The sequence below is a fragment of the Arctopsyche grandis genome, chromosome 2 (assembly GCF_051622035.1).
Source record: "Arctopsyche grandis isolate Sample6627 chromosome 2, ASM5162203v2, whole genome shotgun sequence".
NCBI classification, from domain to species: Eukaryota; Metazoa; Arthropoda; class Insecta; order Trichoptera; family Hydropsychidae; genus Arctopsyche; species Arctopsyche grandis.
This window is the reverse complement of record NC_135356.1, coordinates 16,074,248-16,095,414: the sequence shown is the minus strand read 5'-3', so window position 1 is coordinate 16,095,414 and position 21,167 is coordinate 16,074,248.

The following is a 21,167-nucleotide window of genomic DNA, read 5'->3' as shown; positions in this document are numbered from 1 at the left end:
TCAGCAAATGCATCCAGAACCAAGCTATACCAGAAGGATGGAATAACGCAACTATCATTTTAATACACAAAAAAGGCGACAAAAGCGATATCAAGAACTACCGACCCATTAGTCTACTTTCAGCGGTCTACAAGCTCTTCACGAAGGTTATTACAGAAAGGCTGAAGAATATCCTCGACGAGAACCAACCTATAGAGCAGGCAGGGTTTAGGGCAAATTTCAGCACAATGGACCACCTCCAAGTAGTTGGCGAACTAATCGAGCGCGCCAACGAATATCAACGGCCATTGTGCCTAGGTTTCGTCGATTATGAGAAAGCCTTCGATACAGTTAGTCATAATGCAGTACTTAACGCTCTAAAAACACAGGGAGTGCCGGAACCCTATGTGGGACTGTTAGCTGCAATATATAAGAATGCCACAGCTTCGGTTAAAATTTTTTCAGGTACAGATAGATTTAGCATAGGAAAAGGAGTAAGACAAGGAGATACAATCTCGCCCAAGTTATTCAATGCGGTGCTTGAGGGAGTTTTCAGGAAATTGGATTGGGATACAGCCGGAGTAAGCATCAATGGTCGCTTTTTGAGTCACCTTCGGTTCGCAGACGATATAGTTTTAGTAGCTCGTGATTCAGCTGACCTACTTATCAGACTAACACAGCTGGACAGGGAAAGTAGAAAAGTAGGATTAAAAATTAACGTAGATAAGACTAAACTAATGTTCAATAGTTATTGCATGCCTGATAGCATCCCCTTAGATGATAAACCAGTAGAAGTAGTAAATAATTATTTATATTTAGGTCAAATAATTGACATGTCTGGTAGTAAAAATGAAGAGATAAAGAGACGTATGAAATTAGGGTGGAGTGCATTTGGACGGATGAATGCTGTTTTTAAATCAAAAATGCCACTCTGCCTGAAGAAAAGGATCTTTGATCAATGCGTTTTGCCAGTGATGACGTATGGATGTGAAACTTGGACACTGAACGCCAAGATGCAAAATAAAATCCAATGCACTCAAAGAAGTATGGAACGCTGTATGCTTGGCATAACGAGGAAAGACAGGAAGCGGAACACGTGGGTGAGAAATATGACAAGGGTAGTGGACATAGTGGATAGAGTGAAGAGATTGAAATGGCAATGGGCGGGTCACGTAGCTAGGAGGATGGACGAAAGGTGGACAAAAGAAGTGCTTGAATGGTACCCGAGAGAAGGCAAAAGAGTAAAAGGAAGACCGCAAGGAAGATGGGTGAACGAAATTAGGAAAATGTGCGGAATGAGATGGATGAGTGTTGCGCAAAACAGAGACGAGTGGAAGCGTGTTGGAGAGGCCTTCATCCAGCAGTGGATGGCGAATGGCTGTAAATGATGATGATGATATATATATATATATATATATATATATATATATATATATATATATATATATATATATATATATATATATATATATATATATATATATATATATAAAACAAAAAGAGAGATAATTTCACCGCACGCCACTGATATACATATATTATATATATGTACATAGTATCGTTTAACATGCATACATTCTTTTCGATCTTTGGACCTTTCAATGCCGTGATGTAGACCTCTACTTTTTACCGTCAGTATCTTCATTATTAGTGGATTTTATTTCGTAACCAGTCGAAAATTACGTGCGATTCGTGAACAGATTTTAATTTTATGTATGTATATATTATTATATTTTATTACGTTATGTTATAACCTGACTTTTTGCCTTTTCAATGAGGTGCTCCTCCCAATTTGGAAATCGCTGCCTTAGTTAAATTTATTTCAATTTTAATTATTTAAATTTGATAATTTTCAGTCACTTTATAACTACTGATTATTGGTTGCTCGTACAGAACAATTGGTCAGTATGTACTCAAATGCGCACTTGTCTTCTTCATATGCATATTCATATTTATATATATATATATATATATATATATATATATATATATATATATATATATACATATATATACATATAAATATATAGGTATGTGTGAAAAGTTTGAGAGTTACTGTGAGAGATTGCACATAGGTGTGTACATGTACATATGTATAAATACATATGTACGTACATATAATAATGGCGTGTGCTTATTTTGAAACGTTACATTGAACCCGCGTACTCTCCAAATGGCCGACAATAAATAAAGATAACAACAATGCAGTCGTAAATAAATAAATCAGTCATTTTGTATTGGCTCGGTCACTTACTTATCTTCACCTAAACACTTAGCGGCGAACGGACCAAACAACTATTTAATAAATAGCCGAGATGTTTGGGGACGGAGAGTGGGTGGGATCGGATGGGGTCGGATAGAGGAAGGGTGGTCGGCTTCATTTCGGTAAAAAGCAGGCCAATCTTTTTATCCCATTCCCTTAAGAATGGCGCAACTTACATACCCCCCGCTCTTGGAAGCAGACCCATGGAGGGAATGGGGATGGGGAGGCTTAGCTAAATTTATCGCGGCACACATTGTGGCACTCGGGCTAATCTTTGTAAATAGTCATCCAGGAGGTGGAGGAGAATCAGTGCTGCGAGGGGAAACTGAGGCCGAAGGAAACTAGCGCGACTGTATCGGCACCGGGGCTCACAATAAAGCCTCCAAAGATGAATAGTGCGAATAAATCTGGAGAAAAAAGCTCCGACGGAAAGCTCCCCAGAACGGGAGGGGTGCCAAAGCAGCAGGCGCATATCGGCAGACGGCGTATCATCCGTCGGTCCTAATTGTGAATTATCGCTGAAAAAAAAAAACATAAAATAATCCAAACAGACTAGACAAATGGAGATCCGTGCCGTTTGAGCTTTCGAGAAGCTCTCGGGCCAAGTAGAGCTTTGCGCCCCCCGTCCGCCTCATCAAAGAAATTGTCTCCGGATGCTGTGGCTCAAGTTGTTAAAGCGATTGGTTTATGAACTAGCTGCAAGCATCTAGCAAGCGGTGAATGTGATGAATATACCGCTTCATCCAACTTGTTAAACTCTCCACAATGTAACGGCTTCGATGTCGACAGGTTGTCAGTATTGGAGCTTAAATCCTAAATACTACATACTTAATACTACATACTTGATACTACATATATACATAATTAATACTGTTCGACAAATGACGACTTTTTTTTTTGGTTCAGAGACGAGATATGACTTTTCTTATAGATCTATGCCCAGTGAACACGAATCTGGTAATAAAAAGTGTTGATTAGCTTGAAATTCAGAGATATATGTGTTTTTTAAATCGCGCGATTTTTCTATATCTTGGTGTCGTTCGGTTGATGTCTCAAAATCTGTCAATTTTCTGTTCAAAATGAATATTTTAATCTATAGTCGGGTATTTTATCATTCATTGTTAGTACTTTTCATCTTTCAAATCTCTCTAAGAAGTCGTACAGTTCAAATCAAATGTCAAAGGTACGTATTTTTATTTTGGATTTTTTCCCACTGTTAATACTATTTTATATTGAGTATTTTCTATTGAAACATGTTTATTGGAATAGTGTTCTGGCCAAACTATTTTTTGTTTTCGTTTAAAAGGGTTAATTAGAAGTGTGCTGAATTTTAAATCGATAAAATTTCGAGCTAAAAGCTCGCACTAGTATTTATTGTATAATACAACGAATTTCTGGATATAGAATTATATGACAATATGCTTCTCGAGCTAACAAAAAACGTATTTTCGTTTTTAAAATTAAATTGATCAATCTTATTATTATAAATCTCCAAAGTTTCATCTATTTATAGAAGTTTCGGAAAGAAAAGGAAAAAATAAAAAAATCATAAAAGCTATTTTAAAAAAAGTTATTATGACCTCATCTAATAATGAATTCTAAAATGATCAAGAGTCATCAATAGATAAAGCTCAAATAAAACGAATTTTAATGCCGTTATATTTGAAAGTGGCGGAAGTCCAATTTTCAGTTCCGAAAACACTATTTCTGTTTGATTTAATTCACAAATTGTACAATTAGAGATGTACAGAATCTTTGAAAAGCAGAATAAGAGTATTACAGGCCACCAATATTTTTAAACGCAAACATTATATTTAATGTTTTGCGAAATATTTCTCGAAATGAATGAAAGTGGACTTATCAATTTAATAAAAAGGAGGTATGTAAAAAAATGAGAATAAAAAAAGTACTAGACGAAGAAAATTCAACTGTTTTTGGCCACAACACATCAAAATTCGACGATTTTATTTAAAATTCATGATTTTAATAAAGATATTATTAAATTTAAATCTTATTAGAGGATTTACTTCAATAACATTGGATACTATATTTGACAGGGTTCGGTGATTATTGCCCACAAAGCACTCGCCCAAAAGTTACTAAAATCTGTATCGTAACATCTGGCAGTCGAAATGTCGATCATACCAACGATACTATCATAGTAACGAGAGCTCGAGTGCCAAATATTCTGTATTCACGATTTTAATGGCAAAAATTGTCTTTTGGGCGATGGAAATGTGCGCAATAATCCAATTACCATTTGACAGATAACGTAATATCTACTATTAATTAAAAATATAATAAAAAGGAATCAGAGTCGGTTGATTTTTTACATTTACGACTCTGACTTCACTTGAAATCCTACGACTCCGTGTACTCCAATTCCACAGCCCTGGTTCAAAGTTAAAAGATTCCAGACTCTTTTTATGATGAAGTATAAAATATAGCGATATTTAAAAAAAAATTGGTATCTTTTCATAATCAGATACAATTATACTTGAGTATATACGTGTATATTACACATACATACATACGTATATATGTATGTATGTATATGGTAAAAAGTGTAAAACGGGTGAGGGGGAAATAGCATACAGAGCACACAGATTACCGTTTCCTTATTAGGGCTTATCACCGCGCGGAAACTAATTTAGAATAACTCACGTAGCGGGTTAATTCGCGTCGTTAAACCTTTTGCCGTACATTTTATATACGAAATATAGAAATTTGACGCCGACCAGGTGGGACAAACTCTCCACCTCGACCCACCCTTCCCTCATTCTTCACTCGAACAAAAGGACAGGGGTAGGTTGTGGTGGTAGGACTGCGTGATGGCGAATAAATGCCGCGAGGCGAGTACTCGACTTAAATAGGCAACTAGTCGACGACAAGGGGCAAAGCCTTCGCCGATGAGACTTCGCCCCCTTAAGACCTCTCCACCCCCCCCCCCGTCCTTCGCGGGAAGCCGCTTCTGTGTTCTCTAATTATTCACTCGCCATCTTTACACTCTGTAGAGGGAAAGAGGGCTTGTTTGAGCGAGGTTTTAAAATTTTTTTACACGCATGATGAAAAAAATGTACATATGTATGTACATACGTACATGTATTGGTATGTTTTAGCTTTAAAGATGGTTAGTGGGGTTTCGAGTTTTTTTCTAATTATGACTTAAGCCAGTGGTGCACGACCCGCAGTCTGCCATTCTATTTCGGTTGAAAGAAACAAAAAAAATTTAACATATAGATTTGACATGCATAGGTTTTCATTGAAGTATTGAAAATTTTATATGCTTATAATATCATTTAAAAACAAACAACAGTTTTCGCACTCTTTCCACTCGAAAGTGGTTTCACAATTTTGAAATTCGTTTTAAATGGTGGTCGGTGGGAACTTTTCTCTATTTTAATCGATGTTGAGATCATTGATTATTATGGGATGAGTATTATTTAGGCTATTTAGTATTATTTTGCACGTATTTATATATGTCTGGTACAAATGAATATGTACATACATATGTATTTGCATATATGGCTATTCACCCTTTGAACCGTGCTGGCGTATTTTCTGTTGAAAGCCGTCACGCTGAAAATTTCCCATTAGAATTATTTCGAAATCCAATAGAAAGCAGGTATAAAAATTGTAGCTAATCCAAAAAAACCCTTGATCACTATCCTAGATAACTACCGCCAAGAATTTCGAGTTTTGTAAAGGTATGTTTAGACTCTAATATATCTTGCAACAATATAAAGTAAACAAAAGAAGTTTATCTTCTTCATTTTTGCTAAAATGTAATGCTCACAATCTAAATTCCAAGCCACAATCTAAAATACTAAGCAGTTAGGGTTATAAATTCAGAAATTCCGGTGTAAACGAGGCTTTATAAATGACACGGATTACACGATCCATGTTCAATGGTTTTTTTTTCGTTGCTACCTTTAAAAGCTTAGCTGGTAGTATTCTTGTTTATTATTTTCATGCTCAATATACAACGCCTATCGGCGTTTTGCAGGCCAATAGAATTGTCAGAAAAACGCCGATTGGCGTTGTTTAGTATTCAAAGGGTTAAATAAAAAAATAATACGTAATAATATAATAAAAAAACTAAACGGGGCGGGAAAAGTGTGCTTTCCAAGGTTATTATGAAGCGAATTAAAACTAATAAATAACCTTTTGGTCCTAATGTTTAGTTTTGAAAAAAAATTGTATAATAACAGTGAAGCTAATAAAAAGCTTGTACAAATAACTGTTTCTAAAGTTAATTATGTTGCATTCGAACACCATCAAATCATAGAACTAATTAAGTAAGTTTAATTATGGTATTTCAAAACGAGTTACTCCAGTTGATGAAAATTAATATATAGGTTTATACATATATAATTTGCGTATTAGTATACACATGTGTATGTGTAGTGTTTTCATTAAAATATATCATCAACTGGAAATGTCAGTTCCTCAAAGTACATATGTATCATATACATAAATGTATATGTACATATGTATATGTATTCGATATCAACTCACTTTGATGTAAAATTGTTATATAATCGACAACTCTACCGCAATGCAATGTATGTAGATATGTATGTAGATTAATACGAAATATATAAAAAAAAAATTACCGAATATATTGATTTTAATTATTTACCGTTTCCGTTAGCAATTTTTAACTGCTTTATTAATATTGAAATTATAAAAAATGTATTTTAAATAAGTACGCAAAGATATATTGTACTCTTGTCTATCTGTGTGTGGATTATCCGGGTGCGTATTATCCGTGTTTGAATAAATTAATTTTTTTATTTTATTTTATTATTTTTGAATGAAAATATGCATCAGTTGCGACATACGAAACAAACGCTAGTAGTAAGTGCGTAGATTTTATTTATTTTAGCATTGGTTGAACTGTAGGATTTTTTTGTTAATTGCGTATGTTCATTAATTTATTTAATTACTTTTTGCATTAAATAAACTCTCCGTAAAAAGGAAAGTCCACTTCCGGACATCAGCCAAAGAGCGTATTACAGTCATGAGTTGTAGAAATACATCAGGAACTCATAAAATTACACTTTTGGTAATTTGAAAAGAAAAAAAAAAGGGGTATACATAGATGGATAGAGATATCTTCGAAGATTCGATCTAGACTTAACGGGAGATTTTTTAAAAAGTAAAGGGTTCCCACAGAAAGCATTATTGATAATAGATAATGATCTTTCTTATCCGAATGAAACTATATATAATATGTTTGTCCCATATCTATACATATTAAAAACAAACGACGATCTTATGATTGCCAAATTTTACTGCCTAATGTAACAAGTCTAATTAAACCAATGGATCAAGGTGTTATATCATTAATGAAACGACTTTACCGTGCTATCTTCTCAAAAATTTTGATGAGGAAGGTGATGACTTGACCAATTTCTGGAAAAAAATTAGTGTATACATGAAATAGCAAAATATTGGTCAAAAGTAAAACCAATAACACTGGTTCAATCATAGAGAAATATTTTTCCTAACGTGGAAATAGACGTATCGTCTTGTGAAGAGATCGAGACAAATGATATATCAAAAATCTACAGATTAATGGAAAATTTAAAATGCCTAGAAAATGATGATCGGAAAAATATCAAGGAAGTAGTTTGATCGCGATTCAAATGATCCGGGTTATCAATGCATGAGTGATGCAGATATTGTCTATATTGCCACTCAAACAGTAGAAATGATATAAAAAATTGCTTCTTCGTATTTTCCGTCTTTTTCAATTTTCTGGTTGCGCACTCCCCAGCATTAGCCCAGATAATCGAGAAGATACTGCACTTTATTATTAACTGGCGTGTTAGATATACAAAATAACCGTGTGGAAAGCTTTTGCTAATACATATTTTTTACATTCTTTAATTGAATCAATTGTGCATAGATGTCACTATAAATACATATGTAGGTGCATGTACATATGTTGTATGTATTTATGTATATAAAATAATAAATAAAATTGTGAGGGTGGTAAATTGGTGGATGATATCAAATTCTGAATTTTGGTTTAAAATTTTTTAATGAAAATTGGAATTGAAAATGGTTTCATATGTTGAAATTCGTTGAATTCGTGTCGCTCGTTCAATGTGAGTAATAATAAAAACCAGTTGTATTTACAACGGCTAAAATTTCAATCAGCGGGCGTGGAGAAAACGATAAATTTCCAATTAATTCAAACATGTATTTAATGAAAGCAAAATATTTATTTCCAATGTGGGATTGAAGAGGAGCGATTTATGTGAAATAGCGGATGAGGGGTGGTTGTTTAAATAAATTTCAATTAGTGTCAATTAACAGTGTATGTGCTTTATTTTATAGGCGAATCAGTCGACTTCGATCGCCAACAATGACGATTTATTTATTTTAGCGTTGTTCTCGTTAAAATCTATACGCTTTCGGTTTTTTTCTGCGCGCGTGAATGATATAAAAATAAATAAATACACAATAAAATGGGGGTGCAAAAAAAAAAAAACACGTTTGTTTTTCCATAAAGGCTGTCGTGTTATCTCTTTCGAACGGAATCCGTACAAAAAAAAGAACGGACAGCTTTTATTATACGGCCTGTCAAAAGCGCCAAATATTCATTTTATTTTATTTACGTTCCACCCTTCCACTCCCCACGTCCCCGTTTTGCACTCGTTTTGTGCGTCAACAATTACCTTATTGTGCGGATTTTAGTGTTTGCCCTTCGTTACCGATCTGAATTTTCGCAAATTGAATAAATACCATTAGACGATAACTACTCAATACCTTGTGGAGTTGCTAACGTTTCGAGATAAAATTAATATGATTTTGAACGGGTCAGTACGGCGATTGAGCAAAGCTTGACCGTTTCATGTTTGTGAGTTTTATTTTTTTTGTCGGGTAAACGGCTTAAATACTTGTTCAATTGAAATTAAATAAAAAGTTAAATAAAAGCTTTACGTTTAATAGATTTTAAAACTAAATTTAGTTGGATGAAGTGTAGAATAGAATCACCTGTGTATTTTGACTTTGCTACAAGACTATGCTGCTATGTTGATTCCCAACGTGTTAGACTTCTCAAACAGCTGTAAAATAGTTGAATCAAAAAAATTGTAAAGCACTTCGTTAATAACCGCATCGTATCTGTTATAATAATAATAATACGAAGGAAATTAAAGAAAAAATAAATTGAGAAAAGCCGCCGCGTCTGCAGAATGTCGTTATGGGAGTGTCGTTAACGAAGTTGTAGGTACTCGCGCGCACCCCGTCTACGGGCTTCCGGCCGCAATCTTTATAGTTGCTTTAATAAAAAGGGCTGTAAAAAATTTTTAAATTTTAATGTTCTCTAGCACTTACGGTTTCTTCGGGGTCGACAATTAATTTTCCTTAAGAGAATTTGGTCACTTTTTATTAGTACTACATTAAAAATGAAATGAAAAGTATTTTCATTACGGCTAAATTAACACCATGCTTGAAACTTGTATGTAGCATCAATAGTGGAAATTTTGTGTTCTGATACAGAACGCTTAGCGTAGCTCATTGGTTAAGCAATTGTTAGAGACACGTATTTTGGGCACCTATTTTTGTCAATTTTAGCATTTTCAATTTGCATTTTAGCGTTTTAGGGCATTAAAAATGTTCAATTTAAGCATCTATTTTTATGAAGTGTTTAATTTTAAATAATAAAAAAATTCAATGAATTAGTTGAGAAACCCTGCTTGCGTAATATTTCAATTTCAATACAGTAATTATTTTCGAAAACGCATTTAAAACTTATTGAAACAAGAAAAAAAAAAGTTTTTTAAAAACATACCTCTTCTATAATTTGTATATAAAATTATTATTTTGAATCAAAGCACCAATATTTTTTTATTATTTTGAATCAAAGCACCAATAAGCACCGAATCGGCCTCCTCATCCTCTCCTGCAGATTCGGCTTGTCGGATGTTGTTTATTACTACAAGCAATACATACATACATATGTATGCTTGCGGCTTGTGATTAATATCTGAAAACCTATGTATCAGTGGCGTTCGGTGACTTTTAAATCAGGGGCTAGGTACATATGTACATATGTATGTATGTACGTACATATATAAAACAAATTGTTTTGAATAATAATAATTTGTTTTGAATTCATGGGTAAAATTTTTATTTTTGTGCTAGCAGAAATATCCTAAGAAGCCTCCCTTTCTTAATACCATATTGTTTGTCCTTAAAACTTAATCTTCTGAATGATTTGTCGAACAATCGATCAATAATTGAAAGTTTCAAAGTCTTATTATTTATTTCCGCGCGCTCCGCACTGATTTGTTCTAAGGGAATCGTTTCACGAGCCAATTGTCATATTTGTACTCGAAAAGTAGTGTGTAAATATATATGTATGTGTTATTTTAATGTTTGATATACACAAATCAGAATTTTCTTAGTGAAAATTCCATAAATGCTTGAAAAGCCGAGTCGATAGAACGCCTATACATAACAATTCGCTAGTACCGCAAAAGGAATATAATTAAGACGGAGAGTCCGTGCAAGCAAACGATGTGGCGGACCATACATACCATAACAATCCATTATGACTATCACTACCTCAGGTAGGGCTGATTTTGGTTTCTGAACTTTTTGAATGTTCTGTACAACGATTTGAGTTTATTATTTATTTTATTTTATTTTATTATATAAATATATACCAAGAAGGCCTAACAGGTAAACTCCAATGCGCCTTCTTGGCCAATTACAAACAACGCTGCATTTTTATTACATACATAAGTCGCTGAATTACGAAACACTGAAAACTCGAAATTAATCTATGAATTTTAGCTGGTTACATTAATCACACTCTAATAGTGGTGACATAGTAGGTAGGAAGGTTTTTAGCCAATTTAATCGAGGAACAATTTCAACAATGAAATCAGAAAAATTGGCAAACTCTGATAGGAAACAATTGATCTGGAGTCAATTGTTTCCTATCAGAGTTTACAGCACTATTACATATAAATTCTTTTCAATCGAGGTCAACTCACCGGATGGAACCCGGTGCCTCTCGGTGCTAGGCAAAAGCTCAACCACCGAGCCATTCTGCTGGCTAACGTATAATTATAATCGAAATGTTATTTTAAAATTTAAGGTAAGAAATTTCAGGGAACTAGCATAGTTCCTCTAGTCCAATGACGGCACGCCACTGCTGTATACATTGTATAAGTATGTGTACAAAAACATTTTGTATATGTTGATGCGAAAATCCTTCATTCGATTCAAAGTCTTGTGACTGTCTGGCGTCTCCCAAATCGTATTGCATCACTTTATATTCGCATATACATATTTACAAAATTTCGCCAATGTAAAATAATCATCGTCGCATCGACACGAGCGTTGAATCGTCGCGTGCGGATTAAATCGTTTTAATTATACGGTCGGTGCGCGTTATTCAGCTCACGACGTTCCCGTTCCCGTTCCCGCTACCGTTTTACGGGACGGGGCCACCCTTACGTATGTAAATAAAAGGCCCTACGATTCGGTACGAGTGGCGGGGCTTTTCGGGGCTGTTTGGACCACATTGACCGTAATAATCCGGCGGGTCGGATCGACGGATATACGGTGTACTATGTACCCACTACGTACTACCACTGGCAAAAAAAATTCGCCCACATACGTACGTACATGCTCGTCACGTACTGAGAATATTTATTCATTGCGAAAACTTTGTCTGAAAAGGTATGGACTGAAGGGAGGGGCGAGGTGAGGGGTGGGGACGTGGGGCTTTTCCGGCTCTCGGGTTAATTGATAAACATACCGTCGGGACTCTGTGCCAATTTGTATAATGATCGCCGCCGTTGATTGTGTGGCCGATTTTCGTCCGATAAACGTATTCGCGATGACTTAATAAGTAATCGATGTGATAATATGTAATCGCAATGTGTCGAGTCGTTTTTAATCACTTTGGTCTAGCTTATAAATAGTTGTGTTGGGAAAAGCGTAAAGGCGATGTTTGCTCGGTAAAGGCGATGGCTTATTTGCAATATACATATGTACATATATAATGTATTGTAGTCGGGTTTAATGGTTTTAAGATTTATGAGTATGTATTTATGTACATAAGATGTTATGTACTAAGTATGTAAGATTTAAAACCGTTATGGCACTACAAATTGAGCGAAAATGCTCAAATGTAAAATGGCTGGGAATATTTATTAATTAAAATATGATTTTGTAAGTTTTGATAAAAAAAGGGTTCGCTTTATGATTATAATTTATTTATGAATGCATTCCATATGGTTCTGGAACAGTGGCGTGCCGTGACCTTTGCAATAGGGAACTAGGTATGGACAAAACATACATACATATATAAAAAATATATTTTTAATTTTTGAATCACAAAAATCTGTTTTCAAGTGTCGAGTATAATTTTTATTTTTGTGCCAACAGAAATATCCTAAGTAGCCATATTTCCGAATACATTTTGTTTTTTTCAAAACTAATTCTTCTGAATGATTTGTTGAACAATCGATCGAGGAGGCATCATTCCAAGACCTCGTTATTTGTTTCCGCGCGATCAAAACACATACATACATACATATGTACATACATGTAGTAAAAGTGTTTGTTGTTTTCGAAATGATTATTTGAAATACATACTACTTCTTGGGGTTTTTTAAAATAAATGCATTTTATATGGTATCTTATCAGGGTTTATATTATGAATTTGATACACAACATGAAATGGATCTATGTTTGAGAAATTTGTAAAGTTTGTTAAGGTAACTATAAACTTAATACTTTAATAGTTCGCTAATTTTATATGAACTTCATGAAACGGATCTGTGTGTGCTTACGAAATTAAAAAAAGTAAAATTAAAAGGTAATTGGAAACCGTATAACAGTTTGGATTACTATAAAAGTTCGTGCTCTTGATAAACAATACATAAAGACGTATATTTACGAATGTCTGTATGAATTTTTACTTTATCTATGTTTTTTACATGTACTGTGTATGTATGTATACAGTAGCACCAAACCAGACACCATTCGTAAAAACATTGAACTTGCAGTCAAACACTGACGGAACACTTCACTAAGTGGAAAACTCAAATCAGTGAATCCAAAACAGACGCGATCTTCTTTAGTGTCAGAAACCATAAGTCAAGTTCATATATAAAAATCTTTTTTGGGGCAAGTCTGAAACGATAATCAGTAATAAAATATCCAGGAGTAATATTCGATAAGATAAGATGGGTTTCTTACATTTAGGTGGCAAAATGTAAGGCGATACGTGGTATATCCCCAATATACCCAATATTTAATCGCCGTAGTTCATTATCAATACAAAATAAAATCAAATTATAATATATCGGGGGCTCATATTACCAATATTAACATATTCTGCTTCTGCATGGAATAATGTTTCTAATACTAACCATTCCCAGCATGTACATGTATGAAATTTATATTTCCTCTGACACTCAATGAATCAATAAAAAAAATCTCTTCCTAAATATTTAATAACATAATATACATTCACATTCAATGGTAATAATGGCCTCTCTTAATCTACTCAAATATAAAGAACAGCTTAAGAACAATATTATAACTCGAAACAATACACATATATTATATATGTATATATGTATGTATGTATGTGGGTGTAAGAAGGAAGATTGATTATGAATGGACTTTGGCTGTATAGACGTTTGTAGGTTGTTTATCAAGTTTTTTTCGTCATTCGTAGTGATTAACCAGTATATGTATGTATACTTGTAATTGCGTTTGGTCAGTAGCTTTCAATTATTTTGGCCAGTAACTCTAATAAATGGTCATTAATTATGATGAACAGACCATTTCATTCAAAAGTTTAGTTGCCGTGACAAAACCATTTTCTAAATATGTAATTTGACTTTGGACAGATAATGAAATTAGATGAATGTAAAAATGCCCATCATTATTTATCAAAAATAGTGAGTGTTCCTTTTTTTAGATTCTCTTGAGAATCAACATTGTTGTCGAATATGCATTAAGGTATTCAATAGAAAATTGCTCTATTCAAACATACATATGTATGTATATAAAAAAACGTACGAGGACAAAAATCGTACGTTACAAAAGGACTTCGACGCTCGGACCAATCAGGAAAATGGTGAAACTTGATTTAGAATATTAGTCTCGTAATCAAATCCGACTAATTGCTTAAAGGTCTCCGGGGCTCCAATCCTTTTAATGGCATTATTTAGGATGCTCAATCTCTCCGTGTACCTAACCTGCCCTACCTACCCACTTCCAGCAGAATTACATTTTTATATTTATTTTATTTTTACGATTTTCGACCGGTCAAAGCTTGCGGGACAATTCGCTTGACGACTTCAAGACCCGTTCCAGCATTTCTCAACCGGAAGTTTGCGGATTCATCGAAGGATGCATGGATAAATAATGTCTTTGATAAATATAATAAACTCTATTACTTTAAATATAATACACTCTTTTTAACACTTTGCAAGCTGGTATATCGCGCGGCCTATTTTATCATTTATATAAATTATATATCCAGTAACAGAGATATTGTCGATTAAAAATATTTTAGGAACACGAGTTTTCTCAGAACCCGCAATCCAAGCGCAGACTACGTAAGCACGAGAATTCCCGAGATCCGCTATCAAAGGTTGGGTACTCAAACACGAGAATTCTCGTGTGTCGCTTGCAAAATTAACATTAAAAGAAGTAAATTAAAATTTTTAGATCGGCAAGTGAATTTAATGACCTTTTTCAGAAGCTGGATGATCATTGAAATTTTTTGTTCTTATTTTACATCATGAAACGTATTAAAATTTGTTATTTATTCTAGCACAGCACAGACTGCCAACTGCACGTAAAAAGCAATACGAAAAGTATTCTTTGATATATTCTACATATATGTATGTGGACATATTCATGTGTTCCGTAATATTTACGTGGCATTTCCGTAACAGTGCTAGCCGACATGATCTATTAATATTATACAACAGTACATGTCACCAAAAGGTATCAACAGAATCGGTTTTCTTTGGCCACTGTGGAAATATTCACGCATGACGTGACGTCATAGAGGCGAGTGCATCCGTACTAATGAAAGTGGTGTCATGCTCATGCATATGTATATTTTCGGAAACGTCTAATTTTGACAATATTAAGTTGATATTAATATTGTGCCGTATCATCGCGCTTTGTAATGTATGTACAGGGTCTTTCATTAAGCGCTTCCTATCTTTAAATTGAAATAAAACAAAGAAGTTTGAGATATCATCGAATTTTTTTATTCGTTTGAAAGGCCTATCGATACCATTATGTATGGAATAAAGCATCGTTCAAATGTCCGCCGAGGTTTCTTTGGGTGGCGCCCATCCGAAATGTCCAATTTTCCATGATTCTGGCGCATAAATCAGGTTGAATTTGACTAATGGCATGGGTTATGTTGGCTTTGAGGGCCTCTGTGGTTTGTGGCTGATTCGCATAGACCTGCGAATTAAGAAAACCCCACAATAAAAAGTCTAACGGGGTCATATCGCACGATCTCGGTGGCCAATTAACATCACCTCCACGTGAGATGACCATGCCCTCAAATCACTCGTGCAGTATTTCCAATGTGGCATGAGCTGTGTGGTACGTAGCGCCGTCCTGTTGAAATCAAATGTCGCTGGTGTCCATATCATCCAATTAATGCCAAAAGAAGTTGGTAATCATCAACCTATAGTGCTCACCGTTGACGGTGATGGCCTGGCCAACGTCGTTATCAAAGAAATGGACCGATGACACCACCAGCCCAAAATCTACACCATACAGTGACTTTTTCGGGATGCATTGGACGCTCTTGGCTCTCATGTGGATTGGTATCGTCCCAAATTCGACAATTTTGTTTGTTGGCGTACCCTTTCATCCAGAAATGGGCCTCGACCGTAAAATGGGCGAAGCGCGCGAAACGTTGCCCGAACAGAACACCCATTTTGATGAAACAATTTTATCATTTGCACGTGTTGTTGAACACTATATCCATCCATGGTGATTTGGTAAAACAGACTGAATAAATGACAGTCAATTTGATAGATTTCACTTCAACAATATGACCGCTATCAATTGTCAAAGTTCGAAAGTCCCTATTGGAAGACCCTATATATGTATGTAAGCCGATTTCGCCTTGCACGAGTCGAAAATAAGTATGAATGTGCCGAAAACGGGCGGTGCTGGATAGTATGAATAGAAGTATTCTTTCCCGTAAAATATAAACGCATCTTATTTTGGGTGCATTTTCAATGTGTATGCACGAACACATATTTAAAATGTATTATAAATTTTATTTCAAATTAAATATATTTTTTGGTTATACCTTGTAAAATTTAAGGTGTTCACGATACCTAAATTTTAAAGGTTGTGTATCACTCCCGTACGCATTATTACATGTGCTGGGATGAGAAGGGAAAAGATGTGTGTGCGGGTGTGCGTGTGTGAAAGTATGTGTGTGGTACTTTTGCACTGTCCACCCTTTCTACACGCGGTTGGGTTTTTTTTTCATCATAGAATTTTTCCAAACCACTACACTCGATCAATAGCCAGGAATCGGCTAACACAAAACCGGCTTCAATTACGGGGAAAAAATCTCATATCCTCCGTCATGCTACCGCGCTATATTTTCGTCGTATACCTATCTGATATTTCATAATTTGTTTCGGTCCAAATGGGTTGCTTTTTATTTTTAAAGGAAATGTTATGCGGTTTCAACGCATTTGGTTCGGACTATCGGACATTGAAAAACGGATGGACTAGTTATTGAAAAATATACATTTCAAATATTGAAATTTGATTGTATTGAATTGATATTTCAATATGTACATTAGGCGGGTACAAAAAAAATGAATTTTGAATTTCCCACAGTGAAAACATGCTAGGTATCAAGGAAATGTTAAATAAAAAAAATTTCATTGGTTTTTCTCCCATACAAAGCGCATCACGTTCTCAACGGCCATTTGTATGGCGGAAACAATTTTTTCAGAAAATCGTCATTTTCTACATGTTCCCGTCATCATTTTGAATTAAAAAAGTTGTTAAGAGCTTCCTTGGGTATCTACATATCTTCATTAAAAAAAAAAACAATTTTATGAAATAAAATCAGGGCAAAATGTCATGTTTTGATAATTATTTAAGAAATAGCCTAGCATATTTCTTATATGTACTGTATGTATGTATATATGTACATATGTAGTTGATTTTACAAAAGGAAGTTTCACTTCTGCAGATAAATCGCAAAGTCGATTTCGTGAACATTAGTTGAGTTAAAAAGGCAAAAAATTAAATAGTAAATAAGTAAGAAAGTTAAAATGAAGAGTCATTAAACCGGTTATTGTTTTAAGTATTTTTTGAAAAACACAATAGTCAAGCAGTCAGCGATCGATAATATATGTATGTAACTTAATGAAAATCTATTAACAGATCAAATAAAACGAAGTTTATGACCAAATAAATATGTAAAGGCCAATTAAAAACAATATCGACTCTTACGGACATTTAAGTGATATAATTTATAATTTTATTTTTTGTTTAACTTAGATTAAATTTTTTTGTGAAATTGTGACTGTAATCAACAAGCCACAATTTATAATTTTACCTATAAAGTGTGGTTCTTATTCAAGACCATAGGTTCCCAAAATAATCCATATGGACCCCAGGGGTCCATACAGACTTTCAGGCGATTCATGCTAGGGAGTAAAAAAATAGGGGTACACGATATGTAAATGGGGTCCACGGATTGGAGTCCATTTAGAGTGCACGCTTAGTAATGCAGTGCAGCAAGGTTCAAATTTAATAAAAACAAAGTCCATAATTGCAGTTTTTCATGCCAGAATGAAAGTAATGAAGCAGACGTTGGACAGCATGAATTTACCCAGTTCCCCAATTTGTCATTGAAAAACGTTCAGGATGATGACATTAATTGTTCTTCACATATACTTTAAAACCAGGTTTGAGGATGTTTGGACTGTATACCTCAGCGGATTAATCAAGGTTTGTGGCATAGAAATACTACATACAGTGCCCGACAGAATTAAGTGGACACTTTTTATGTGTACACAAGAACGCGGTTTTCTCAAAAAGTACTTAAACATAAACATTTATAGTTTTCAAAAATGAAAAGGGTGTTATTTTATGATTCTAATATATACATTTCGTTTCTTACACTTTATAGCTGTTTCTTTGATATTGCCGCCATCGTCTCACTTCAAAAATTGGGTCGTGCGTTGATGCGTAACGAATGGGTTTGGGACCTTGTATTTCAGCTAATACTAATACGATTTCTTCAAATTTTCTCTATATTATCATTCCACCCTCTGAATTGGTAGGAGACAGCTGTTTCGTTAATATTGTTCCCGTGTAGTGACGTAAAAATAAAATGTTGAAAAAATCTGAAGTTCCTATTCAAATTCGAAAATTTGTGGTAGAAGATCGTAAAATTGGTGTGAGTTTTCGTGATATCGCGAGTAAATAACGTATTTCAAAAAGTGCTGCCGAAAAAATTTGGAATAAATTCAAAAACCATGACACTGTTGAAAATTTACCGGGAAGAGGGAGAAAAAAATCAACCAATCAGCGAGATGATCGTCTTGTCTTGTCGAGATGATCGACTTGTCACTGAATATCTCGGAGAAGACTGTGTCGCGTAGATTAAAAGAAACTGGCTTAAAAAAATGTAGAATGCGGCGCAAACCTTTAACCAGCAAGGTGAACCAAGCGAAGAGATTAAAATTCGCCAAAAAATATATTGCAATGCCTTTATCGTTTTGGAAACGAATTGTGTGGAGTGACAAACGTAAATTTGAGCTGTTCGGCACAAAAAGTAAAAGAAAAGTATGGAAAAAATTCAGTGAAGCCCTCAAAAACAAGTGTGTTGAGTAAACGGTGAAAATATGGTGGTGGCTCAATTATGATATGGGGCTGTTTTTCCGGGAAGGGCGTCGGAGTCCAGCCAAAATAGAAGGAATAATGGACTCCAATATATATATATCGATATAATCAAAGACAATTTGGAAGAATCAGTCGAAAAAAATGGGTCTGGGGAGTACTTTCGTCTTTCAATAGGACAACGACCTAAAACACAAATCGAAGAAAACAATGAAATTTTTCGAAGAAGATACAATTTAATTAATTGAGTGGCCTCCCCAATCACCAGATATTAATCCCATAGAAAATTAGTGGTCTATAATGGACCAAAATATTTTAAAAATTGGTCACAATGATGTTTTTTGGTGAATTGTCCAGTATTTGAAAAAATTTAGATGCTGACATACCAAAAATTAGTTAAAAGCACACCCAATAGACCGCAGGCTGTAATTAATTGCAAAGGATCTCATACAAGTTTTAAAAAAATATATATATCTCAATTTCTCTCTGTCCACTTAATTTTGTCTGTACTGTTCATTTTTCCGTATTTAGCTCATTTTTTTTTTAATAAACGGTATTGTTTTTTCAAAATGTTTTTATATAATTTTTTAAACCTAAGTATCATGAATATTACTGATTTATTTCTCTTGTGTAAAATGTATCATAACAAAAATATTCTGTCTTAAAGTTTTTTTTCTGAAGTGTCCACTTAATTCTGTCGGGCATTGATATGTGTACACTATGTACATGTGTATACAAATATACACATGTACATACATATATCTATGTCAAAAATAATTAAGCTAAAATTAAAAGAAACTGAATGATGTACATTTCAATATTTTCGTAAAACAGTCGAGGTCGAAAACCCTAAATAAATTGAATGAAGTTTCGTTTTTTATGAAAATGAAAACACTTCAATGCTATCGATTTATTATAACTAAACATTTAAACAATTTATATTTTGCATAGAGCATACTTTAAATTTCAATAAAACAAACATCGTACGTGGGTTTAATATTCATAAGTATACATTGATGTTTGCATGTAACTTTACTGGCAAATTCATCAGTTTTGAGTTAGGATTTTTGTTCCTAGATGTCACTAGAATACTAATAAATGTCTCAATATTATTTTCTCAAAAATTTAACAAAATTAATATCGACATTGGAAATAAAAAATGGAACTTTTTTTTAAAAACATTGTATTTTTTTCAAAAACAGATCGTATTTCGGGCATAGTGTATACCATGACATTATATGTAAACCGAAAACTGTAGATTTAAACAGGACAGATAAAAGTTATTTTATGTACATATAGTTATTTGTATTTATATTAGATTGTATGTATGTATTTATTTGGGATATGTGGAAAATAAAACAATTTTTTTTCTTCTCAGAAGTATGGGTGTTTTCAGGCGATATCCGCAGCGGCAAAAATCCTTTCAGACGCAAGATGAAATTATCTACGGAGAAAACCTATTTCGCGGCGGGCATATCGGAACTGTCGAATTTTTATTTATGCTCCATTTAGCGATCGATACAAACCGCCAGTACCCCGGTTAGCGATCTCGTTGGCCCCTCGTCATCGACCCCTACGTAGATTCACCTGAAAAATAGATTTTTTCCATCGAAGCCCCTACAATTTTTTCCTTCTCTTCATTCTTCGTCTTTTTCCGGACTTTCCATGCCTCCGATCCCCAACCCCTCCTCCATTTTCCTCACCTATATATGTATGTATGTATGTATATATATTTTTTTCCACCGAAGCGTCGGGGCGCCGAGTCATAAATTATGTAGCGCGAGTGGACTAAACGGAATTCCGCCGGCGAAAACTTTTTCAACGACTACTCACTTAAATAATCCTCGAATTTTCCGAGCACTTGCAGAATAAATTATCTGTCGGCGGGGCTCCGACCGAAGAATTTTGAAGGATCCTTTCGAGCGATTTGCATCTTTCGGTTTATCGAGGGATACCGTGTGGAGGAAGAGGAGGCGCGAAAGACCGCGTAACTTTTTAACCGAACCCCGTGTATACTTTG